The sequence below is a fragment of the Sus scrofa genome, chromosome 15, assembly GCF_054392235.1.
Source record: "Sus scrofa isolate SSC_HxYL_T2T_F1_AM1 chromosome 15, Sscrofa_HxYL_maternal_Yorkshire_Landrace_v2.0, whole genome shotgun sequence".
Lineage (NCBI taxonomy): Eukaryota > Metazoa > Chordata > Mammalia > Artiodactyla > Suidae > Sus > Sus scrofa.
Window position 1 is genome coordinate 126,349,011 of NC_139397.1, and position 27,638 is coordinate 126,376,648.

Genomic DNA, 27,638 nt, shown 5'->3' on the forward strand with positions numbered 1-27,638 from the left:
TGTGCCTGCTAATTGGCTTTACCCAAAGGAAGAGAAAACTTTCCCATATCTTCATGACAGCCAGTAGTTTTACAACTTCAAGCAAGGGACCTTACCAAAGTTAGATCCCTACCTTCCTGCAGAGACTGGGAGATCAGGGTGCTATATTTCTTGATGATCGCATTTCAAAGAGAAGGCTTCCAGGGCTTTGAGAAAGAAGATCCTGGGTTGTAGAACTGGCAAGAGGTTTTTTTGTTTTTTTGTTTTTTTTAAGATTTATATCTCAAAAGGGCAAAGAAAATGATGAATTTCCTAAAGTGCTCTAAGGAAAGGAAGATCAGGTCCTTCAGGCAGCAAGAAGTCTGTTTAAAGTTTGATCAAGCTGAAGAGTATTTTAAGGCAGTGCTGGTCAGTTCATTTTATTCATGGCAGCATCTATGAGTAAATATCCATGCAATTAAAGGCACTGAATATTCCCAATTGACATAACCTTAGCTTTTTTTTTTCCTTTTTGCCTTTTGACAGCTTTATTAAGACAATAGCTTTAAAAAATTTTTTTATTGGAGTATAGTTGACTTACAATGTTGTGTTAGTTTCAGGTGTACAGCAAAGTGAATCTTATATCCCTTCATTTTCATACTGATATAACCTCAGCTTGAACTGTAATACTCGCCCAATTCATTTATGCATTCCTTGGGATGAGCTCATTTTCCTCCTGAATCATAAGTACTTCTTGCCTCCTATATCACTGCCTGGGCTGGGCTGGGCAGGGCACTAGGAAGATATTCACTGCAATGAAATTCAATTCAATCCAGTGAGAGGAAAACAGCATTAATTGTACTTGCAAAAAAACTTCAAGTCCCATTCAACAATATTCTAAATAGAAATTTGTCTACTCTACTCTTTTACAAATTTCTAAATACCCCTCGAGAATTTTCTCCAAATAAAACTTAACTTTGATTGTTTCTTTTGCAAGATACTAGTACCCATTGCAGCTCAGCGGTAACGAATCTGACTACCATCCCTGAGGACACAGGTTCAATCCCTAGCCTCACTCAATGGTTTAAGGATCTGGCATTGCTGTGAGCTGTGGTGTAGGTTGCAGATGCAGAGCACCTTGGATCTGGTGTTTCTGTGGCTGTGGTGTTGGCCTGGTGCTACAGCTCCAACTCGACCCCTAGCTTGGGAACTCCATATGCAGTGGGTGCAGCCCTAAAAAAACAAAACAAAACAAAAAAAGATATTAGTACCTGAAAACTAGGTTAAAATGGAACATAGGGACATACGGTGTGAAATGCTCACAGATGTACAAGCATAGAGCCAATTTGGTTTAATGTAATAAAATAGTGACTATAGTAACTTGTTACAGCAGGCTTTAGATACATGCGTTGGTGGTTGCCTGTCTGTTCACTCACTGAGATAGACCTTTCTGCTGACATCATCATCCAGCTTTCTGGGGCACTGATTTGGTTGGCATACATCTGGTCCCCCATCCACACTGTTTGCACAACCACCCACCTCTTGGCAGCATTGCTTTCTGAAAAGGCACAGCTGCTTGATGAGATGACTCAGGGGTTTAAATGATTGAAAACAGCCTTCTGGCTTCAGCTGGAAGGTCGCTCTCGTTCAAGGACAAAGCTGAAAAAGCAAAGGACTCAGAAAGGGTAATGCCCAGGTCTTGTTAAGAAAAGTGGTACCTCAATACTAAGTCTTCCCAAAATACATAACATAGTCTCTCCTGATTTCATGTCTTTCCAAACTCATGTCTCTCTGACCAGGAGAACTGTGAACCTCTCTTGCTGTTCTGCTGAAACTTCTCCACCTGGCAAATTCCAACAGTCATTTTTTTCTCAGAAATCATCACTCCTATAAAGCCTCCTTGACTTCTCATGAGGGTGAATCAATCTTCGCTTCCATATACCCATAGCACTTTGTACACACATCTCTCCTGGCACTTATTTACCCTAATGCTGATTGTTTTTCCATCTCTTCTGTTAGCTTGTGGGCTCTTTCAAAGCTGGGGACATTTTATTTATCTTTCACCATTTTCACTTACAGCCTTTAGTACAGCATGTGTCACAAGGAAGTTTCTCACTAAATGAAACCCCTGCCCATTGAGCACAGGTGCTAGACATTGTGACTCACAGCTTTAACAGTTATAATCTCATTTCTTCAGGACCCCAGTCTTGCGAGGTTCCCTTTTTAGATGAGGAAAAAGGCCCAAGGATGGTAAATACTTGCCCAAAGTCAAAAAATGAGTAGTGGAGTCAGCCTTAACATGTATGATTGTCATTATTATGTTATATAATAAATAAAAAATAAATTTATACCAAAAACATAAAATTCAGTTTCCATTTAATGTTTATTGAACATCTGAATAAATGAAAAAGTCAGCAAGTTTGCTTTTCCATTAAATTTTGAGTTTTTCTTTCCTATGTTCATCTACTTTACTGATTACCATTGCCTTGTTTTGCAAAGACACTGAGTCGAGAGATTAAAGTAAAAAATATTTATTATGATGTTCAGTTTCATTCATTAATTTTCTTAACATAAATCTTGTTTAAAAATAACTCCTTGAATTAATTCATTCTACCAGGCTCAATTTTATGACATTGTACTAATTGAGAGTTATATTTGTTTTGCAGAAATCCTTGTATATACAAATGTATGTATCTATGTGCTTACATTTTCAACCACAGCACAGCCATGTACCCTTTGTATTTTCACCTCTACTCAAGAAATTACACAAATGTATGTATCTATGTGCTTACATTTTCAACCACAGCACAACCATGTACCCTTTGTATTTTCACCTCTACTCAAGAAATTAATTCATCATCAGTCTTTCAGAAGAAGATAACATCCAGGGTTCCTGTTGTGGTTCAGGGGAAACAAATGCGACTAGCATCCATGAGGATGCAAGTTCAATCCCTGGTCTTGCTCAGTGAGTCAAGGATCTGGTGTCGCTATGAGCTGTAGTGTAGGTCACAGATGCAGTTTAGATCCTGCATTGTTGCGGCTGTGATGTAGGTGAGCAAGCAACTGTAGCTTCTATTCAACCCCTAGCCTGGGTACTTCCATGTGCCACACCCACGGCCTTAAAAAGCAAAAAAAAAAAAAAAAGAGAGAAGAAAAAGGTAACATCCATGCAAATGGGTTTAACTGCTTTATTTATCTCGTGCTCATTATTTTATTTTAATATTTTGGATATATGTCTTGAAATGTAGGAAATAAGTTACAGACTTAAATATTTAATTAAAGTCAAAATAAAAACTACGTCCCACAGAGTTCTTCCAAGTTCTTATTTCGAAACTACAACCCAGCTTTTCACAACATGCCTATAAGGCTCGCAATTGAATAACTGCATTCCCAAATTGAGGCAAAGCAGAGAAACATAAATCATTCATGCTACTCCCACTTGAATAATGGAAAGGTATTATCTGGAAAAAAAATATGGTAATAAATAGAATGTGTTAGTTTTCTATTGCTGTTATGACAAATCATCACAAATTTGGTGTTTTAAAACAATGCAAATTGATTATCTCATGTTTCCGTAGGTCAGAGGAATGTATGGACTCAGTGGTTCCTTTCTTCTAGACCTCACAAGGTCAAAATACAGTATTGGTCAGCCTGGCTTCTTATCTAGGGGATCTAGGGAAGAATGTGTTTTTAAGCTACTTCAGGCTGTTTGCTCAGTTCAGTCCCTTGTGATTGTGGGGTCAAGGTCCACATTTTCTCTCTGACTGACTTTGCTGCTAGAGGCTTCCTCATACCTGGATTCTGACTTTCCCTTCCACCACATTTCTACCTCCAACCAGAGAATTTGATCTTCTCTTACGGCCCATGCAAGTAATTTGGACCATCTGGATAATCCCTCTATTGGAAGGTCTGTAACCTTGATTATATCTGCAAAATCTCTTTTGCCACATAATGTGACATAGTTACAGGTTTCAAGGATGAGGGCATGGACATGCTTAAGGTTGGTATTCCACCTACCATATGGAGCAAATGAATAAATAAGTGTAAAAAGTAGAATGATTTCCCAACTATGGAAACCCAAGTCTGCAAATGGAAAGATTAAATTTATATACTACAATGATGAATGAAAAAGAGTGAGAAAATTATTTTTGATTATTTCACTTCTGATGTCAGAGTTGAAGAGATTCTAAAAAGCAAAAAAAATAGCCACAAAGGAACCAAACGCAGGCGTCCTTCAGATACTCAACACTAAAGTTGAGAAGACAAAGGATTCTTCTGTTCAGAATTTGATGAAAAAGAATTATGGTTCAACAATTCAACAATTTTCTGCTAGTCAACTTGTCTTTCATGAACAAAGGCAAAACATTTATAGTGCTTATATATAGCTGATTCATATTTTTTGAAAAAAATACTTAACAATATTGCACCAGACAAACTCCAAGGAAATAAAAAATTCAAAAACCTCAAAAACAGAGGTTTTTGTCAAGACTTCTGTCAACATTAAATCCAGTTAGATATAAAATGAATTGTATTAAATAATTTTGAAGATAATCCGAATCTGTGTTTTAATAGTAGTGAAGTTTGCTCAGAAATGTAGCTGGATATCAAGGATGTGATGTTAATCACCAGACAGACCCCAGCATGTCATTCACATTAAAAAGTAAAATATGATATCATGTATACTTCTATCCAGAATCTGAGATAGAATTCTGAGCCTTTCTAGGGATCTGGTCTAGTTTGATAAGATGGTATTTCAGCAAATATGCAATCTGGCTTCTCTAAATTTCTCCATATTTTATTTCCCATGTTTAACAGGGGAAGCCAATGAGCTTCTAAAGTAAGGATTTCTTTTTCAGTTTACTTCCCCCAACCCCTGGATTTATGTGAACATAACTAAGGTGGATTTTTATCTTCTTCAGATTACAGGTGCAGTAACATCTGTCCCTTTCTTCTAGATTCTGCAAGCCCAAATACTCTCACATAAAACTGGATGACACTTTACCTAAAGAAAAAAATGAAAAGCAAAAAATGCAGATCAAAGAATTACCAAATAAACTAATTTAAAATAAAGATGCACCACGTCTACTGTATAGCACAGGGAATGATACCCAATCCCTTGGGATAGATCATGATGGAGTATGAGAAAAGAAAAAAAGAATGCATACATATGTATGAATAGGTCACTTTGCTGGATGGCAGAAATTGGCACAGCATTGTAAATCAACTATACTTTAATTAAAAATAAAGATGCACAAGTATATTCAAAGGTATATCATTTAATAGTATGAAACCAGTCTTACTCTCAAGGAATTTAATACTTAAAGAGACTTTTATACACAAAAGTTTGCATGATTTCCGATTCAATCAATAAAGAATGATCAGGGACAATCAAATGAAAATATTAAGGGAGTTAGGGGCAGAAAAGAAAGTATGTAGTTTTCATTTTCCTTTAAATGTCAGATACATTATGCAATTTAAAAACAAAGATATAGGCTGGCTGCAGAAATATCAGTTGTTTATCTTTTTTCTTATAACTGTGTCTTTTACAGTGATTCTGCAGAATTTCTCTTGGTGACAAATCCATTTAACTCTTTAATGAAAATATACCAAATGAAAGCCCTAGCAACGTTTTATATTTATATATAAAAATAAAATTATATTTAAATGTATATTGTTTATATATCCATCTCCAGACATTCTTACTTATTCTTCTATTCCCCTGGATATATGTATTTTTCTCATCTGCTCCTCACAGAATGCTCAGCACTGAAGTAGGTAACGAAGATACAATAGGAAAAGAAGGAGGAAAGAAGGAGGGAAAAAAAAAAAGAGAGAAAGAAAAAAGGGGAAAAAAGAAAGAGTTCTCTGGTCTAGTGGTTAGGATTTGGTACTTTCACCACTGAGGCCCAGGTTCAACCCTTGATCTCAGAACTGAGATCCCATTTAAGCTGCTCCATGATGTGGCCGAAAATAAATTAATTAACTAACTAAATGGAGAAGAGTGTTAGAAATTACAATTTTTATTTACATTAAAAGGTAGTGAAAGCACTCAAATAAAATACATTGTTATTTTAAAGACTTTGAACTGGCCTGGCCACCTTGGGCTAGTAGATTAAAATGGACAGTATGCCTGTTCGGCAGTTGTGTTTTGGTGGGGGTCATGAAGTAAAGTGGCTGATCACTGAACACAATTATCCCCTTATAGCTATTTTTGTACACACAAGTGTTCCTCAAAGTGTGTGGAATAAAACCTTAGAAATACCTTTTTTTTTCTGGCTTTTAGTAGGCCTTTCAAATATTCTTTTTTATATATGCTTTTAAGCTATTACACTTACATAGTTGCTAAGATTGGAGCTTGAATTCTCCTGATGTCTCCAACACTATGTTCCCAGCATCTGTGACATGAATTTCAGTGAATAACCTGGTACAGCAGAGACAATGAGAGTTAAGGAAAGTTTTAAATCTTCCAAAAGTATTCTATGCAATTGGTCATAGGCTGCGGATTGAGGGAAACAGAGAGGAAGAAAAATAGCGAGGAAAATAACTTAAAACAACCAAAATAATGGAAGAAGGTTAATGAGTTCTGAGTTCCACATTATTAGTTGACCCATGACTCATATGCCTTCTGATTTTTACAATATTAGGTAGGGGAATCAATCCCAGTTGGACCTAAATTCCATCCCAATTGTATAGTCGGGCCATAGATGACTGTTCTTTTGCTCTCTGTACATGCCCTGCTTGACCCAGGCCCTACTTCACTCACATGACCATCCAATCCTCTTAATTATAAGGCTTAATTTGTCCCAGGAACTGATGAGCCCACCTGACCTCAATTCTCCCTATATATGGTAGTGCTCTCCCAAGAGCAGCGAAGACTACTGCCATGTTCTGTTCACCTTAGATTTTAAACTAAAATAAGTACAGAGTTGATAAACACTAATTACATTTAAAATGTTAATTTATGTTTTGGGGGAGTTTGGACAGATAAATAAAAGCCTTTATTTTATCTTACTTAAACTCCTTCGGTGTTGACAATGGTAAAAGGAAAAGAGCTTATAGGGCAATCTTCAGGAATAAACTGCAGTGGACTTTTGCTTATTCTAGATGAACTTTTTTTTTTTTTTTTTGTCTTTTTGCTATTTCTCCCGAGGCATATGGAGATTCCCAGGCTAGGGGTCTAATCAGAGCCATAGCCACCAGCCTACACCAGAGCCACAGCAATGCGGGATCCGAGCGGCGTCTGCGACCTACACCACAGCTGGCGGCAACGCCGGATCTTTAACCCACTGAGCAAGGGCAGGGACCAAATCCGCAACCTCATGGTTCCTAGTTGGATTCGTTAACCACTGTGCCACGACGGGAACTCCAATTCTAGATGAAATTTTTTAAAGCCAAGAAATCATGGATGTAAAGAATAATAAAATGGTTTTTATTGTTTTACTGTGGTAGTTAACACATTTTTATAATGTATTGGCTATTTTTAAACAAAAACTAAGATTTGTAATGGGTAATGTGCTGCAAAATTCAGACTATATACACATGAATAAAGATGCATATTGAGAATTTTCCTTCTCACCTGTCTATCTACCTCATTAGCCCAGCCTCATATAGGTAATCTATTAGTTTTTTAATGTATCGTTATCTCTTTTAGCTATATATATGTATGCACATGCAAAAATGTATTATTTATAATCTTTATTCCTTTATTTTAGAAAAGTTAAAATATATACTCACGCACAAAAATGTATTATTTATAATCTTTATTCCTTTATTTTAGAAAAGTTAAAATATATACTCCTGTTTCCATTTAACAGTATATTCTTGATTTTTCCCTCCCCATCCATACATAGAGTTCTCTTTTGCCCAGGATCTCATTAGGTGGATGGACGAAAGTTTAATTAATGAGTCCTCTATAACAAAGTGACTTCCCAAGCCAACTAAAACAGACATTTGATTGATTGATTCTGATTACCATGCAGCTGAGATATAGGAATTTGAGATATCTCATTATATAACATTTATTAAAGTCACAGAGATGTCTATTTTTCACACTACACAAGAACAAAAAGAGAACTTAAAAATATGTTATTCTTGCAGATGGTATATTATTCTGTCCTGGAAGGACTCTCTGCCATAAGGAAGGTGACATATATTGAGTTAATATAAATCAAACAATAATTCGCAGGCTACAAAGGCTATTGGATTCCTCAGTTTTGACATTTTGGGATTCTCTCAGAAATATTTTTCCTGATGAAAAATAAAATATATTTTTAATTGTCTGAATGATACTTAATCTCTAAGTATCATTATGTTTACATATAGTGAGATTCAATTATATAATTCTAATACCATAAAATAGTTGTGCTTGGGAGTAAATTGAAAGCAGATTTTTCTTAAGACTTTGAAACTGAATTTTTAATTTTACATGAACATTTTTTATTTAAGAAAAGTAAATGAAATTTTAGATACTATTCAGGGAAATTCGACTGATCTTGGCTTATCATTAATTATTCAGCTGCCCTTGCTTTTCTCTCAATATTGAATTTATGAACATAGCCTAGGAGCTACCCTCCATTAGGACTATACTTTTGGTACAATTATAAGATTGCACTCCTGGCCCACTATATGTGGAGATCAGAGTAGGGATTCAAAAATATTTAACCTCATAAAGCCATCCTCAGCTTTGTTGCTGGATATTATTATTTCAACTTTCAGATGAAGAAAACAAATATGATGCCATTTGACTATGAAGCTGAAGAGCTCATACTGACTCCAAGAATAATGCCCTTCCCTTTAACCAACAAATATTCTTGTATGATGTGGGGACAGTATGATAGCGTAGAAAGAATATGAACTTGGGTTTAGAGAGATTTAGATATAAACTCTGTAGACTCACAATTTGGATGATTTTAACAATCTCTTTGCCAAGAGAGGAAAAAAATTTCCATGTGCCAGTTACGGCATGGTGCACATCTGGTACAGTGGGTCCATTTTTATTATCATCTTTTTTATTATTTGATATATAAGGTAATTTAAAGCTCTGTATATCCAAGTGTTCTAAAATTACTTATATGTTTATTAGGGTAACTTTAACAGGTTATGTGGATCCAGTTGTTGCTTTTAAAAAATGAGTTCTTGTGAACTTGTGAAATTCTGCAGGTGGCACAGAATGAACCCACAGAATCTCTACTAAGCTACAAAAGACTTCTGTATGAGGAGTTCCCCTCGTGGCTCAGTAGAAAGGAATCTGACTAGTATCCTTGAGGATGCAAGTTCGATCCTTGGCCTCACTCAGTGGGTTAAGGATCTGGCATTGCCGCGAGCTGTGGTGTAGTTTGCAGATGTGCCTTAGATTCCGAGGTGCTGTGGCTGTGGTGTAGGCCAGCAGCTACAGCTTCAATTCGACCCTTAGCCTAGGAACCTCCATATGCTTTGAGTGCAGCCTTAAAAATACAAAAAAAAAAAAAAAAAAAAAAAAAAGGAGTTCCCATCGTGGCACAGTGGTTAATGAATCCGACTAGGAACCATGAGATTGCGGGTTTGATCCCTGGCCTTACTCAGTGGGTTAAGGATCTGGAGTTGCTGTGAGCTGTAGTGTAGGTCGCAGATGCGGCTCAGATCCCGCGTTGCTGTGGCTCTGGTGTAGGCCGGTGGCTACAGCTCCGATCAGACCCCTAGCCTGGGAACTTCCATATGCCGCAGGAGCAGCCCTAGAAAAGGCAAAAAGACAAAAAAAAAAAAAAAAAAAAAAAAAAAAACCCAAACACTTCTGTGTGAAAGTTTTTATAGATTTCTCTGATAAATTAGAATATGAATCCAGAAAATAGTTTTTAATGGTTTGAAGGGAATAAGAGTAATGTGACACCTGGAATATTTAATACCTGGACCACTGAGAAATTACAGTTAATCTGATCTGAAAACTGTATGTGACAAATATGAACCATGGAATTAAGAGAGTGTAAGTATAGTGAAAGAAGAGAAATGATTTTACATAATGAGGCTAAAGCTCGGCTAACTAATAGAAAAATTTCCACAAAATCTCACGAGTCCGTAGTATTTTTTTTAACTGTATTATCTTTTTAAAGAATAATCAGTGTGTGCAGCCCAGGATGTTGACAGCCCTGGCATTGTGCTATGGGTTATTTTCTCCTCTGTAGGGTATTGAGGGGAGGGAGGGTGGAGAGACAGAGGGAAGAGGGATTTCTTTGTCCTTTTAGGTGTTTGTTTCTAAAATAATGCTGATGAAGAAAATAAAACTAAGACAATCTATAACCTCCTTTCAAAAAGCAAGAGTGAAGAATTAAACATGAGTAAAATAAAATTTAAAAAGCCTACAATTGGGAAGGGGAGTCATTGCAATGCAAAAAAATTTCTAATAAGATTAAATTTGTAATTTTTAATAGTTAATATATTTATATCTCCTTTTGAGGAGTTTAAACAAATAAAGAAAAGCTTTTCTATTCTTTAAATAAATCACTTCAGCATTAACAATGGCAAGAGTGAAAGAGAGCTTATAAGGCAATTATTGGGGATAAATTACAGATAAACATGCTACACGTCATCTAGTATAATCATAATAAAAATAAAAACCATTCATGAGGCATAGAGAGTTTAAGTAACTTGCTCAAGGTCATAATGAAAAGAAATAGAAGAGTTTGAATTTAAACCTAAGTGGACTATTTTAAAATCCCATGCTCTCAATCACTATGTTGTGATTTCCTACAGAAAGAGAGGAAAGAAAAAGAGAAAGAAAGAAAGGAAGGAAGGAAGAAGGGAGAGAGCGAAGGAGGATGGAGGAAGGATGGAAGGAAGGAAGAGAAAGAAAGGGAGAAAAGAGAAAGAATGGGGAGAGAGGGAGAGAAGATAAAAGGGGGGAGGGAGAGAAGAAATAAAGAGTTGGCTAAAAAAACAAACACTAGGTTTCAAAAATCCCATTAAAAGACCACTAAAAGGACTTCATGAAAGAGAAAAGGAAATTATCAACATAAACTTGACTCCTTTTTTCTTTCTATAAATAAGCTCTTGCTTTGTCCCCAGGTGCTAGAGGCATTATGTCTAGCTCAAGCTATGTGAACCAATTTTCTGTGTATCACTGTCACCCAAGTTTGAGTCTCCAATATTCTAAAGGAAATCGCGATTAATTCCATGTCCTGGATCAGGACGGGAAAAAAAGTATTAAATAAGGTTGGAACTTATTACAAGAAAGCAAATATGTGACCAAGGATATTTGAAGTTACACTAGGAAAAAAACATATGAAAAGAAGTCTAGCTAAGATCAGTAAAATATAGAAAATCAAAATGAATGAGATGAGTCTATGTAAAGAACTATGAGTTCATGAAGAGCTCAAAATGCTTAAGAACAAAGCATGCTGGCAGGTGGCTAAAATGCAGCTCACCCTCCCCACTCCCTGCTTCTCTTCCTCAAACTCCAGCCCTGATTCTGGCAGTTCTTTCTACATCAGCCTTGACACAATATGTTCCTTCTGAGATAGTTTTGTTTGCTTGTTTTGTTGTTGCTGTTTAACTTCTACTCTTTGCTGAGGACCTGGAGGTCACTTTCTCTGGGAAACTATCTAGACCCTTCTGAAAGGGCTCCAGTATATTTGCTACAGCCTTTCCTGACCAGAGTCCCACTGCTATTGTAACTGCTACCAGTGATGCTAGGGGTTCTATTCCTATGTTACTATTAGCTACCATTGACTGAGGATGTTCTACATGCCAAATATTGAATTAAACATTTTACATAAGTTAGTTAATTAAATCATTATAAAATACCTTTATGAAAGAAATGCTATGTTACCCCTTTTGCTTTAGGAAAAGAAGATTAACACAGGTTAAGTCATTGGCATATATTTCCAAAGCTAGGAAGTAGCAAAGTCAGAATTTGAAGCCAGGTCAACCAAATTTAACCATTTTCCTATACCTTCTCTCTCTCACACACAAAAAATAGCCTAATGTTTGTCTACTCTGCTAGCTTCCTAGCTCTCTGAATGCCACAGGGTCTGTGTCTGTATATGCTAACATCAAATTTCCTACACTTAGCAGAGTTCACAGCACTTGGTAACATACAAGACATATCCCTTAGATGAATGAATGCAAAAATATTTGGATGTGTTTGAAAACTTTGGGAGAAAACTGGCAACTCAAAAACAACCTCTAGAAGCTAACAGAAAAGTAGATGTTGCTGAGGAATGTGTAGCTATTTAACCAGGTTCTGCTACTTTAAGGTAACACTCAATGTAGCCACACTCTCAAGTTAAATTACCATTTAATTACTGTTTCATTCATAAGTTTGACTTTAATAGCAAAACGTTCATTGATTTTCTGCTTGCTTTTTTTTTTTTAATTTATCCATTGTTACTAGAAACAAGAACAGTGCGAAAAATGAATTTTTCAGTGTTCATTCATCACTTAGCCCCTAAAGAGAAGCACAGACAATTGGGGGACTCTGCCTAAAGTCCACAAGAAGCCAATAAAAAGCTGTCTAGGCATCCTGCAGACAGGCAAAGGTGTGCGTGGAGCAGCCATGAGGACAACCTGCCAGAATTTTATGATGAATAGTGGGAGACAGGCCATCAAGGTTTTTTTTTCCATTTATACAGAACAACCAGATCTTTCCAATTACTGATTCCCTGACCAACTCCTAATATTTATCCAGAACCTGACATTTATAAAATGCTTTCAAGGATGGAGTTTTACCTGGCAACATGCAGACTCACACAACCTTAGTTACAAAGTAGGAACATTATCCTCGTCACACCCTAACTGAACCTGACAAAGTACAACAGCTAAAAAAGTGGAAGAGAAATCAGGTCTCCAAATCATTTCCAACTTGAATTAACTCAGAGTTTAACACTGATTAATAAACAATATCAATCTAAAACTATAGCCAAAGAGATCACCATAAATCAATCAATAAACATCTCAGAGCCTACTACTGGACATAGTCTTTTAGACACAAAAAAGGAGTTTTGTATTGAAATACACATTTTACTACTGCTCATATGGAACTCCTGGTTTTGTTGACAAGATGTTTTCACACTCAATGATTCAGAAGAGACAGATTTTATATATAAAAATTGGAAGATAAAATATAGAGATTTAATGTTACAGGAATTTAATAAGAAACAAGATTGCATACTAGAATACTAGATTGCAAACATATTTTAGATGCAAGAGCACTTAAAATTCACAGTTTTCCTTTCTGAATACCACAAAATCCAGATATTTTCCATGTGTAATTCTACCTCCTAACTTTGCTAGCAGATAATTCCGTATGTATGATTGATGCACTACTGTAAACTTATATCTTAACAAAAATATGAATTGATAAAGAATGAGGACCAAATAGTAAAGGTCAAAAGGATAGAAGTGGTAATGAGATTTCCAACTAACATTAAGAAAAACTCTCCAGTGGATAATGGGCATAACACAGGCATGCCTTGATCCTTCAATGGTGTTAAAATAATTAAATGGTGAGGGCCTACCAGTGCTACTATGTGGTCAGGGATACTATAAATTTCCATAGGTAACTGCACTGGCAGAACCTGTCTGATATAACTAATTTGGAAGTCTGGAGTCAGTTGAAGTTTTGCTACTTTCAAGAGGCAGCTCAACAACAATGAGTAAACATAATGCCCAGTTCGTGGTTTATTAAACACCATTCTTCATTGAAAAACAAACAGGGATCCCTGGAAAAATAGATGATTCTAGGTCTTTATCAGAAAAACCTACAAAATAAGCCCAGAAATTTTTTTCACCAAAAAGCAAGAATGCGCTCAACAAATGATGACTACATATTAGAAGAGAGAAGTCAGCCTGAAAGGATCCCCGCTGGCCAAACCAAGGGACAGTTGGATCATCATATGGTAGTGACACATTGTAACAACTTGAATAAAATAGTATTAAATTCATAACAGAATTACGTGTAGGTCCTTTCTGAAATGCTCCATGGTTCTCTACAGTTTGTAGTTGATCTCAGTGCAATGAAGTTAAAAGACACTGACAGTAACATCCAGGAATAAATAGCAATACAAAAAAATAGCATAGATGAAAGAAAACTTTAGTTCATTTAGCGAATTTAAAATTTTACAATTTTAGATAAGCAATGATATCCTGCTGTATAGCACTAGGAACTATATCTAGTCACTTATGATGGAGCATGATAATGTGAGAAAAAAGAATGTATACATGTATGTGTGACTGGGTCACCTTGCTGTACAGTGGAAAATTGACAGAGCACCGTAAACCAGCTAAAATGTAAAAAAAAAAAAAAAAAAAAAAAAAAAATCATTTAAAAAATTTAAAAATTTTATTGTATCAAAAGGTTAAATATAATTTTAGGAGTTCCTGCTGTGGATCAGTAGGTAAAGGATTGGACATTGCCTCTGTGAGGATGGGAGCTTGATCCCGGGCCTCACTCAGTGGGTTAAAGGATTTGGCATTGCCATAAGCTGCAGCACAGGTTATAGATGTGGCTTGGCTCTGGCATCGCTGTGGTTGTGGTGTAGATTGGAAGCTGCAGCTCTGATTTGACCCCAAGCTCAGGAACTTCCATATGATGTAGGTGCAGCTGTGAAAAGAGAAAAAAAAAAAAGTTTAGCATATTTTAAACTATTATTAAGTGTTTTGTAAACAACAGGCCCTACAAATTCAAAATTGCTGTTAAATGCAATTCATCAGAAAAAAAAACCCACAAAATAAACAAAAAAATGAAACTGCTTGTTTTTTTGAGGGCAGGTCCTCAACATAAATACCTGTATTTCCTATAACATTTATTTACTTTAGATAGAAATTGGGAGGTTTTTGGATAGATAATAAACTAGAATCTTGGTTCTTCAGATTTCTGACAAAATATGTGTATGAAAATATTCTAGTTTAATATTCCAGTTTAATGCCTGGCAACAGAGAATTGATTGCATGATCTCCCAGGGATGGATACTTTCATGTGATGGGAAATGCACTGGTATCTCTTCTAACAGAAGGGAAACTGGGCAGCTTATTATGATAGTCGGAAGATGCCACTTTAAATAAAAATGGAGTAGTAAGACCAAATCATTTTATATAAAGAAAATTATGATGATGAAAAAGGGAACCAAGAATCAAATTTCCTTAAGAAGTTAATGAGCCAGGCACAGTGGAAAATAAGAGGCAGCTGGTTGAAGAAAAATAAAATAACCATCTTTAGTATTCAACTTTACTTTTATATGCATTGTATTTTATAATAAGGAGAACTGTAAAAAAATCATTTTCAATATGTGCCTTTAATTTAGCAAAAACAGCTCAGGTTAAGACACAATTTGCAGATGACATGATACTATACCTAGAGAATCCTAAAGACTCTACCAGAAAACTGTTAGAGCTCATCCATGAATTTGGCAAAGTCGCAGGATATGAAATCAATACACAGAAATTGACGTCATTTCTATACACTAACAATGAAAGAGCAGAAAGATAAATTAGGGGAGCAATCCTGTTCACCATTGCATCCAAAAGAATAAAATACCTAGGAGTAAACCTACCTAAAGAGACAAAAGACCTGTATTCTGAAAACTATAAGACACTGATGAAAGAAATCAAAGATGACACAAATAGATGGAAAGATATACCATGCTCATGGATTAGAAGAGTTAATATTATCAAAATGACTATACTACCTAAGGCAATCTATAGATTCAATGCAATCCCTATCAAATTACCAAGAACATTCTTCACAGAACTTGAACAAAATATTTTAAAGTTTGTTTGGAAGCACAAAAGATCCAGGATAGCCAAAGACATTCTGAAAAAGAAAAATGGAGCTGGAGGAATCAGGCTCCCAGACTTAAGACTCTACTACAAAGCAACAATCATCAAAACCGCATGGTACTGGCACAGAGACAGAAATATAGATCAGTGGAACAGGATAAAAAGCCCAGAATTAAACCCACGCACTTATAACCAACTAATCTATGCCAAAGGAGGCAAGACTATACAATGGAGAAAGGACAGCTTATTCAATAAGTGGTGCTGGGAAAACTGGACAGCCACATGGAAAAGAATGAAATTAGAACACCCCCTAACACCATACACAAAAATAAACTCCAAATGGATTAAAGACCTGGATATAAGACCAGACACTATAAAACTCTTCGAGGAAAACACAGGCCAAACAATCTCTGACATAAACAACAGAAACATCTTCTCAGATCCACCTCTTAGAGTATTGACAGTAAAAACAAAAATAAACAAATTGGACCTAATCAAATTTCAAAGTTTCTGCACAGCAAAGGAAACCCTAAACAAAACAAAAAGACAACCCATAGAATGGGAGAAAATCTTTGCAAATGAATCAACTGACAAGGGATTAATCTCCAAAATTTATAAACACCTTCTGCAGCTCCATACCAAAAAAAAAATAAACAACCCCATCAAAAAATGGGCAGAGGATCTAAACAGACAGTTCTCCAAAGAAGACATACAGATGGCCAAAAAACACATGAAAAGGTGTTCAACATCACTTATTACTAGAGAAATGCAAATCAAAACCACCATGAGGTACCACCTCATACCAGCCAGAATGGCCATCATCAAAAAGTCTACAAACAATAAGTGCTGGAGAGGGTGTGGAGAAAAAGGAACCCTAGTACACTGTTGGTGGGATTGTAAATGGGTGCAACCACTGTGGAAAACAGTATGGAGATGCCTCAGAAAACTATTTTCTAAAAATAGAACTACCATTTGATCCAGGAATCCCACTCCTGGGCATCTATCCAGAGAAAACCACGACTTGCAAAGACACATGTACTCCGATGGTCATTAAAAGGAACAAAATACCAGTATTTTTAGTAACATGGATGGACCTAAAAATTATCATGTTAAGTGAGGTCAGCCATACAATGAGACACCAACATCAAACGCTTTCACTGACATTGGAATCTGAAAAAAGGATAGACTGAACTTTGTAGAACAGATGCTGACTCACAGACATTGAAAAACTTATGGTCTCCGGAGGAGACAGTTTGGAGGGTGGGGGTATGTGCTTGGGCTGTGGTATGGAAATCCTGTGAAACTGGATTGTTATGATCATTATACAACTATAGATGTGATAAATTCATTTGAGTAGTAATAAAAAAAAAGATACAACATTTTTATTCTGCAAGAGTGTGATTTATTTTCCATCGAAGTTTATTAAGTTGGGCAAAACATTTTTAAGCTAGATAAAGCTTAATATTTTAACTGTTTTGGTCCATGTAAGTAATAATGAAGCAACTCTTCTAGTGAAACCACTAAATCATATCGCTGGAAGAAAGTGTGAAATTAGTTTCAGTATGAATTAGTCAAAGATTCCTACAGAACAGTTATAATATTATCGATCCATTATATGTCTTATGGGATTTTGGTAGGAGGAACCCAAAATAGAAAATGTTTAAAACTACATAGCAAAGAAAGAGATTATACATTTTATACATAGGTGATACAATTTTTAAAAACTACTGAAATGCTTTCAGCTATTTACTCAATTAAATGATGGCTTAATTATACAGGCAGAACAAAACCTACAAAAGAAAATCATTACGTAGTTCGATCCATAATACGTTTTATGCTCTGTAGTATTATTAAAGAATAGTGTTGCAAAAAACAGATAAGCAAATAACCATAATACCAAAAAGACTGATTAATATGATGTAGATAATTATACATTTAATACATTTTTGAGTGAACTTTCAATAAAATCTTACTTTTACAACTTAAACTGTTTAATAAATTAAAAAGTCAAATAGTGACACTTGGCTAGTTTAATTTCCAGTCACTATGCCAATACTTTTTGAGGACAAATTAATAAATATGTAAAGGAAGAGCACAAATATGTGTATTGGACATTATATCAAATGGACTAGTTATAAGTCTGAAGATCTCTCAAATAGCTAGTATTATAAAACTCCATAGGTTCATAGATTCAGGAAACATAAAAACACTATGGACTTTTTAAGAGATGGGACAATCTTTTTTTTTCTTTTTGGTTCTATAATATATACATTAAAAATACAAAGTTAGGAGTTCCTGTTGTGGCACAGTGAAAACAAATCTGACTAGGAACCATGAGGTTGCAGGTTTGATCCCTGGCCTTGCTCAATGGGTTAAGGATCTGGCATTGCTGTGAGCTGCAGTGTAGGCTGCAGACACGACTCAGATCTGATGTTGCTGTGGCTGCGGCATAGGCTGGCAGCTGTAGATCTGATTGCACCCCTAGCCTGGGAACCTCCATATGCTGTGAGTGCAGCCCTAAAAAGCAAAATAAAATAAAATAGTTTAAAAACCCCTAAATAGTTGGAATGGGAGAAAACTTATCTTAATCTAGCCACTTTAATAACTCAGCTACACAATTTTACTAGTGGGTGCATTTAACCACTATAGTCCTGCTATTAATAGAAACAGCTATTTAGGTGATATCTCTTTATTACAGAAACCCATTATTTTATTAAAGAGGAAAAAGAACACAACACCATTTATTTAATTTAAAACATTTTTAAAATTGCCATTTTCCAGCTTTATTGAAGTCTGACAAAAATGCTGTATGTTTACAGTATACAGTGTGATGTTTTGATACACACACACACACACACTGTGAAATGATTACCACAAGCAAGCTAATGAACATCCTATCATCTCACATAGTTATCTTTTGTTCTTGTGGTGATGGTGAAAACACAATCTACTCTCTCTGAAAATTTTAAGTCCTTAATAGAGTATTATAACTGTATCATATGCTGTAGATTATATCTCCAGAACTTTTTCATTCTGAATAACTGATACACTGAACCCTCTGACCAATATCTCTCCATTTACCCCACCCCCGAGCCCCTGGCAACCACCATTCTACTCTCTGCTTCTATGAATTCCACTTTTTAGACTCCTCATACAAGTGAGATTATGTAGCCTTTGTCTTTTTAGACCATTTAGAAGAACACCAAAAAAAAAAAAAAATTAAAGATTCTCAAACTCCAACAATCTTAGTTACTACCGAGGTAAAAATAAGATTGTATATGCCTTTTAAAATACATTGACTGGTTTTGTGTCATAGATGCAATAGTTAGTGTTTAGTCTATCTCTTAATTAAACGTATATATTGTATAAATTTCTATGTTTTATTCTCCTTATAGCCAGCTTACTTCTACTGCTTCAATTTCCATTTTCCTTGACTAAAATTCTAAAATAAATTAGCAAGGTGACATTAAATCAAAGAGTGATATTGGCCCACACCATATACAAGGAATGTCAATAAGCTCTGACTTTAGGAAAATAAATAGTTCCTACATACTTCATATGTCAAGAGTTATAGCTCCCAAAAGTTTCACGTCTAAATGATGATCAGATGCTGTGTCACTATTAGTCCTTATTTAGAGTCTTCTTAGCAGGTTTATTACCCATAATCCAGTTTTTTGGCATTTTTATTTTGTGAATATTTACTATTTTTTAATTGTTGGGATACTAGCAAAGTAGTGGTTCTATTGGGGCACTTTCCAACAAAAAAAAGTGACAAACAAAAAAGTCATATCCTTTGGGCCTTTAGCATTTAGAATTTGAAGTAATGGACAACCAAGCCTCAGCTTACACAGAATAGCTGCAGGATCCACCATCAAGATTATAAGCAACAATTGTGACTGGTCCAGGCTGCATATATGTTTCCTGGAGTAAACTGGGTATGAGGTGCCAATTTTCACTTTTTTTGTATTCAGCACAGCTGTGGAGACCTGGGAAGCAGTTTGGAAGAAGTATCTGGTTTATAATAATCAGCAACATGGAGGCTGATTTGGGGCAAAAACAATGAAGCAAAGTCAGCATAAGTAAAAATCATAAAAGCAAAAACCAATAATTCACAAAGCTACACACACTAGAACCCCACTTCCTCATTCTCCATAACTATCACTCATGTATCTTAAGAGCCACACATAAGAGAACATCATCCAAGAAGTCCTGCACTGTACACTGCTTGGTATGGCTGCTTGACAGTACAGTAAAACCTGAAACAAAAACTTGCTTTTTTTTTTAAATTTCCAATATATGACCACTGTCATAAAGAACACATTTAGACTTATGAATCAAAAAGAAGTGGCAAAGAACTGATGTGTTCTTTGATATTAGAAAAAAACATCACAGAAAACTAGGAAAAGTAGGGAGAAATATGATGAATTGAATAGATAATGTAAAACTACTTGTAAAAACGGAAGTATTTTAAGGAGTAAGATTTGTGAGGTCTTACATGAAAAGGAAAGGAAAGCAAAGGAAAACTAGTTCAGACAGGACAAAAAGATTATATTGGTAATTGGGGGAATGACTATTTGAATGGACTTGGGCGGGGGGGGGACATATGAGGAGAAGCAACCTCACACAAAGGAGGTTGCAGGTCAACTCCCCTCCAAGGAGACACCATCTTTTAGAAGCAGTATTAATATGAACCCCCAAGGCACTCAATTTTATGAATATTGCTTCATATGTTGAGATGAAGGACCTAATTGCTGAAATCAAGTAGGCTTTTCCCATCTCTGGTTCAAGGCATAACCTCTACTTTGTCCAAACATGAAATTAAAGGACAGAAACACATGAATGATACACATTAAGGACAAAGACAAGTCATAGGTAGTACAGGGAAATGCTAAAGTCAAAGGTGGCAGCAAAGGGCACATCTTTGCGTTATTGGCAATTCATCTGTGTCCTCCCCTAAGCTCCTTTGGGGTAAAGGTTGTATCTTAATCACTAGACTGTCACAATAAACATACTGCTGAACATCTCAATAAAATATGTTATTTTGAAAATGAGAAGACCTAGGAAAAAATAATTTTATGTGACAGAAATACTTTATCCAGTTGTTTACCTATATTTCACAACAAATTCTACTGGTACATCAATAAGGACTTTGTTGTTGACTCAACAATTATAAGGCAAAGCACTCTCCCTGGGCAGCATGGCACAAGATGGATGGACAAGGCAAGGTTATGGGCCCTGGGTAACTTAGGAGGAATGGTATCTTCTCAACTATTTGTGAGTGAAGTAACTAAATAACAACTTCCATGTGTGGTCCCAAAGGCAACAGGCCTACAAACAAAATGCCATGACTAATATTACCTATCTGTTAGGTAAAGGTGTGATCCAATGTACTTGGGACTGATTTAGCAGACATTTTTTAGCCTGCAGAAAAAGTACCAGAGAATTTTGCAAGCATTGTTTTCACCAGAGATTTCTTTAGGCTTTCAGATAGCTCTAGGCCATGTCATTCAGTATGAAAAAAGCACTGAAGTTTTGCGTACATGACACCCACAGGCTATTAAGGACTTTCGGGTCTTGCAGATTTTACTCATCCAGGAAATGAACTGCCAGAATATGTGATGATGCTAAAAGCTACATTTTGAAACTCATAATATGTGTGAGCATCTTTCCAAAACTGTAGGAATCACATTCTCTTTAGTGTGGGCAGAAAAATATGCAAGCTCATGTACATCTCATGCCCACTCAATTGATCCAAATAAATGGTAAAAGCAAGTAACTTGAAAACTCTCTTTTATAGGAAACAGAGCCAATCCAAACACAGGAATAATGCAAGTGACCAATTTATATTTTATTTTTATCAAAAATATCTGACATGTTGGCCAGGAACTGTCAAGCTGAAGTATAAAATGGCTTTTATAGCTTTAGTCAGACAACTGATGAGCATCTACATGGTACCAGTTACAGTGAGCAGGTTATGAAGAATCAGTTCTTACCTTCAGCCCCAAATCTGGAGTATGGTCCCAACTTATTTACATATGTTCAAATAAATCAGATTCTTTGTAATTTTAAGTGAACTTATATAAATTTTAAATTCATAATTATATCTCTTGTGATAATTCAAAACTTCTCTTACCTTTACTCATCAAGTTTGTAAATGATATTATACCTATCGAAAAGTTATATAAAATACGCATAAGCATACAACTTTAGAAATCTTACCATTAAAGTAAGGCTTGACACTTGTGATAACCACTACCTTTCAACATTGTAGTGGAAGCCTACCAATGCAGTAATATTAAGAGAAAAAAAAGAAATGAGCAATATACCGATTGAGAAGAAAGAGATTTCTTCCCTCACCTGTCCTTTTTTTTAATCAAACACTGGTTGTCACATCAATACTCGTCCAAGAACTAGAGCCTTTTTCTACACTGATTATAAACAATACATAAAACAAATGGTGATTATAAACATTACAAAAAACAAATGAAATGGTGATGATTAATAATGACTATCTCTACAATTACTATATATCAAGAACTAAGGTAAAGGCTCTTTATGGGTCGTTTCATGTAATCCTCACAGTATTCCAATAAAGTTTTCTCTTTCCAATATCATTTTACAGAATAAGAACTGAGTTTCTGAGATGTTAAATAACATGCTGCTTTAGTAATTCACTGCTTGGTCTGTAGCTTAAACACACTCAAATGTAACTGTCTAACTTTGCAGGCCATAACCTTGGCTTTTGTGCTTGCTGTAATTCTTCCTTTGAAAGATAATTTTCTTTATTTGGGCTTGTTTAACCCCAGCAGCCAAGAAATGTTAAGCTCAACATTTAGCCTGCTTTGAATATAGTTAAAAGACAGGAGTAGCGTTTTTGAATGTTGTAAAGAAATGCTTTACCGGAACACACAACTATTGTTCTCATGTGTCTTTATCCATGTGAGATCTACTGTCTATGCTTGGCTTTTAGACATCCCTTTTCCTTGGAACACAATTACCTGTTTAAAGTAAGACTGAAAATGATTAGAAATTGAAATTTCAAATGAGATTAAGAGGATAAATTTTTTTCTACCAGATGATGTACAAACATTTTCTTTAAAAAATGTATTGAAATATATTTGAATGCATTTGTCAAAAGAGAAAGACAAATACCCTTTGATATTTGGTATCTAATATAAGGCACAAATGAACCTTTCCACAGAAAAAAGAATCATGGACATGGAGAATCGACTTGTGGTTGCCAAGGGGGAGGAGGAGGGAGTTGGGTGGTTGATAGATGCAAACCATTGCCTTTGGAGTCGATTAGCAATGAGATCCTGCTGTGCAGCACTGGGAACTATGTCTAGTCACTTATGATAGAGCATGATAATGTGCAAAAATAGAATGTGTACATGTATGTGTAACTGGGTCACTATGCTGTACAGCAGGAAAAAAATTGTATTGGGGAAATAACAATTAAGAAAAAGAAAAAATACATATTGAGCATCTAACACAAATGATACAAAACTGTTTCTAATCTATCATGAATATAACAGAATTCTAGTCTCCATGTTTCTTCAAAATAACAAATTTGGTTAATCAACCTTTTCTTTTCCCACTAAGTTCTTAAATAATTTCATTTACATATGGAGTTTCAGCTACTTTAAGTGAATTTAAACCTTTAATCCACACTTAAAATCTAGTTCTCTCTCTAAAAATCTATGTCAACCTACTTAAATTTATTCAGCTAAGCTACTCAAACATCTTATCTAAAATTGAACATATTTCCTCTTCATCCATCTCACTCTTTCATAAACTATTATATCTATCTCATGTTAATAATCACGATTTATTGTACATTAAACATTTGTTACGCACATTAAACATTTGTTATACAGTCAAGCAAAGTGGGTGATTTCCTCTTGGACCTTTAAAATAATGTATGTTCAATTAACCTTGAGGCTATTTAATTAGCAGCATTAACTATATATTGTAATAAACTCAGTTTGTATCATATTTGTATCTAATGGAAACTAAATCTTGAAAATAAGGAATGCCCTTGTATTATTCAAATGGCATATTGTCTTCAAATTAATAAATGAAACAGCAGAATAACAATTACTTAAAATTATTGACTGAGAATTGTGGAGTTGAGGAAAGACTGGCCTAACGACAATGTTTTAAAATGAAGAACCTGAAGGTCAGAAAAAGGGTTATATGTAAACATCAATTTAATTTAGCATTTAGATTTTTAAAATTCAGTTTGAAGTTATTTTTTGAAAAATAATAATTTCCTACTACAGTCTTATTAGTTAAAACTAGAAGCAGATTCTGATTATAAACACAAAATGTTGTAGATATAATCCTGTAGTGATTTCTCTCTTTGCTCAACAAAACAGCAATTCTCCTTTACCATTAACTCTGTTACCAGCAACTCTCCAATGCAACACTTTTGATAGAGAACATATATTATTATAGTTCAATTGCAACAGGTACAAGCAAGAAATGTTTTAAAGTATTTTATCCAAGTATCCCATGAACTAGAACAAAGATTTAAGGACTATCTGTTTTGTAGAGTATCTCCTAAATTTGGTATCAAAGTCTTCACAGATGGACAGATTCTTGTGCACTCACATTCCTCCTACTAACTCAGTAGCAAAATTCAGGCTAAATTATGAGATTAATTTATACTCGACAGTCCATTGCATATACAGTTAGCTAATGCATGAAACACATGCAGCGTGGCTTTAAAATCATTAAACCTCTGACTGTATTGGTTAAAGCCAAGTAACTCAGAGAAGCTTTTCCTCCTAGAAATGAATGGCAGGTAGTTTTAAAGGGGAATTTTATTTGGGAACAACTGAACTTTTATCTAGTCATCTGAAAGCCAAGAATAAAGTATTGTCTCATATCAGACCAGTGTGTGAATCAATGACTTAACACGCGCCTAAGACTTCCATTGGATGGTCTCAGCGCGCCCCCTACCATACTGAGGTTAAAAAATAAGAAGAAACTAAAATGAAAGACGCAGAGCTAACTTTCTTTAGCATTCCCTACTACACACACTATCTTTTCACTCACTAAAAAAGCTGAGTGCAAGTGTTACATTTTACTTCTTCAGTGGATCTGCAGATAAACAGTTATTTTCAAATTAGAGAGGTTCCACTGTGAAATAATTCCACACACATTGTCTAAATTGATCTTTTACTATGAAGCCAAAATCTCCATTGCCATTACTAACAATTCTGTCTCTCTCCTTCCCTCTTTCTACGTGTGTGTCTCTGTGTGGATATGTTAGCTTGAGAGCCTGTGCGCACTTTGGTCTCGGTCTCCCTGAGACCCGACCTCCAGAGGCTCCAGAAAACTGATGCCCTGGGGCACGAGCTCAAACCTGGATTCTGGCCCACAACATCAGCCAGAGCTAGGAGCAGGTACCCACGCGAACCTCCACCCCCGCAACTTGGCTGAAGTGTGGTGAACTTGCGATCTGGAGCTAGGTGCTGTGGAGTGGTCAAACTCTGGGCTAATGCCCGTGGCTATGTCCAGTCTTTTGGGGAATGCTGCTCCGGTCCTGGTCTTGCCTTGAGGACCCCTGCTCCCCCTTCCCACAAGGCTGCAGGAGCAGCGGGGAGGCGCTCACGCTCCTCTTCAGAGTTGCTTGGTCCTGCAGCCCAGGATACCTAAGGGCGGTGGATTGGTGCTGCTGCTGCCATCCCCAGCCAACACTTTCTCTGCCTCTCTCTACTCTGTCTCATGTTCCAAAGCCCTGTTTCTAGGGACATCCTGGGTGTGCAGGGAGTGATCCAAATGTTCCCTTCTATCCAGATACGTGCTGACCACCAGCCACCGAGATTTGGCCAGTGTCATTAAAGATCTCCAAGTCTAATGCAATCTCAATCAAAATCCTAGCAATTTATTTTGTGGATATTGACAAGTGGATTCTAAAGCTTATATGGAGAGGAAAAAACCCAGAATAGTCAATACGGTATTAAAAGGGAACAAGGTTGGAAGACAACATGCCTTTAAGGCATGCTACCAAGCTATAGTAATCAAGACAGTGTGCTATGGGGTATTGGAGAAAGAACAGACAAATTCATCAATGCAATAGAACAGAGACCCCAGAAACAGACCTTGAGATATATTAGTCATCTGATTTTTGAAAAAGGAGCAAAGGCAGTACAATGGAACACAGATAATCTTTTTCAACAAAAGTTCTAGAACAACTGAATATCCACATGCAGAAAAAAATGAATCTAGACAGACCTTACACTCCTCATAAAAATTTATTCAAAGTGAATCTCTGACTTAAATGTAAAACATAACACTATAACACTTCTAGAAAATAACATAGAAGAAAATCTAGATATGGTTGCTTTGGCAATGGCTTTTATCAAAGATATAATCCATACAAGAAATAATTGATAAAGTGGATTCATTAAAATTAAAAACTTTTGTTCTGTGAAAGATAAAGTCAAAAAATAAAAGGACAAGTCACGGTCTTGGAGAAAATTTTTGCAACAGATACATATGATGAAGCACTGTTATCCGAAAAATTAAAAAAAAATGCTTAAAACTTGATAAGAAAACAAATAAAGAAAATGAGTCAAAGAACTTAATATATTCCGCATAGAAGACATATTGATGGCAAATAAGCTTATGAGAAGATGTTCCACACCATTTATCATCAAGGAAATACAACGTAAAACAACAATGAAATACCACTACATACCTAGTAGAGTGGCAAAAATCCAAAGTATTGGCACCACCAAAAGCTGGTGATGACAGAGCAACATGAATTCTCTTTCATTGCTAGTAGGGTACAAAATAGTACAGTCCCTTTGGATGAGAATCAGGAAGTTTCTTACAAAACCAAACATACTTTTATCACATGATCCAGTAATCAAACTCCTTGGTATTTACCCAAAGGAGCTGGACATTTATGTTCACACAAAAACTTGCACACAAATGTTTATAGCTGCTTTATTCATAATACCAAAACTTCGAAGCAACCAAGATGTCTGTCCTTCAGAAGGTGAATGGATAAATTGTGGTACATTCAGACAATGAATTTTATTCAGTGCTAAAAAGAAATGAGCTATCAAGCCATGGAGAGACAAGGAAGAACCTACATACATGTTACTAAATGAAAGAAGCCAGGGATCAAACCCACAGCCTCATGGTTCCTAGTTGGATTCGTTTCTGTTGCGCCACAGTGGGGACTCCCATTTAATTTTTTGAATTTGTAATCACTCCAGCTTAAATTCAGCACTTTATTTTTCATTAATTTTCTTTCTCTGTATTTAAGTTTTGTTTACAGTGGCTTGACATTTGAAAGTAATGCTCCAATTAACAAAACAAATTCAGCTTTTATAGATATTTTACGTTTGTAATTTTTTTCAGACTTTTAACATTATACTACCATGCAGTGATTACAGACATAAAAGACACAAGTTCAAGTCATAGCATGTGCATATGTTTTCTCCCATTCAGTAGGTTGTCTTTTCATTTTGTTGATGGTTTCCCTTGCTGTACAAAAGCATTTAAGTTAATTAGGTCCTATTAGTTTAACTTTTGTTTTTATTTCCTCTTTTTAGGAGACAGATCCACAAAAATATTGCTGCAATTTATGTCAAAAAGTATTCTGCCTATGTTTTCATCTAGGAGTTTTATAGTATCCAGCCTTACATTTAGATCTTTAATCCATTTTTTGTTTATTTCTTTTTATGGTGTTAGAAAATGTTCTAAATTCAATTTTTACAGGCAGCTGTCATTTTCCCACCACTTACTATTGAAGAGACTGTCTTTTCTCCATTGCATATTCTTGCCTCTTTTGTCATAGGTGAATTGACCACAACTATGTGGGTTTAATTCTGAGCTCTCTATCCTGTTCCCTTAATCTATGTGTCTATTTTTGTGCCACTATTCATACTGTTTTGATTACTGTAGCTTTATAG

The 27,638-nt window shown here is 35.6% G+C and overlaps 1 protein-coding gene across 1 annotated transcript in view; it reads right to left on the reverse strand.

The window, feature by feature from the left end:
- Nucleotides 1–2,476: 2,476 nt before the first annotated feature.
- The window catches only part of LOC146396117 (uncharacterized), a 192,420-nt gene continuing 167,258 nt past the window's right edge, over nucleotides 2,477–27,638 (reverse strand). Inside the window, exons 7-8 of the mRNA XM_084999112.1 lie at nucleotides 6,294–6,379; nucleotides 2,477–4,960 (exon numbers count right to left, since the gene is read on the reverse strand). The gene's annotated coding sequence lies outside the window, so the exon portion shown is untranslated. The remainder of the gene's footprint in view (nucleotides 4,961–6,293; nucleotides 6,380–27,638) is intronic.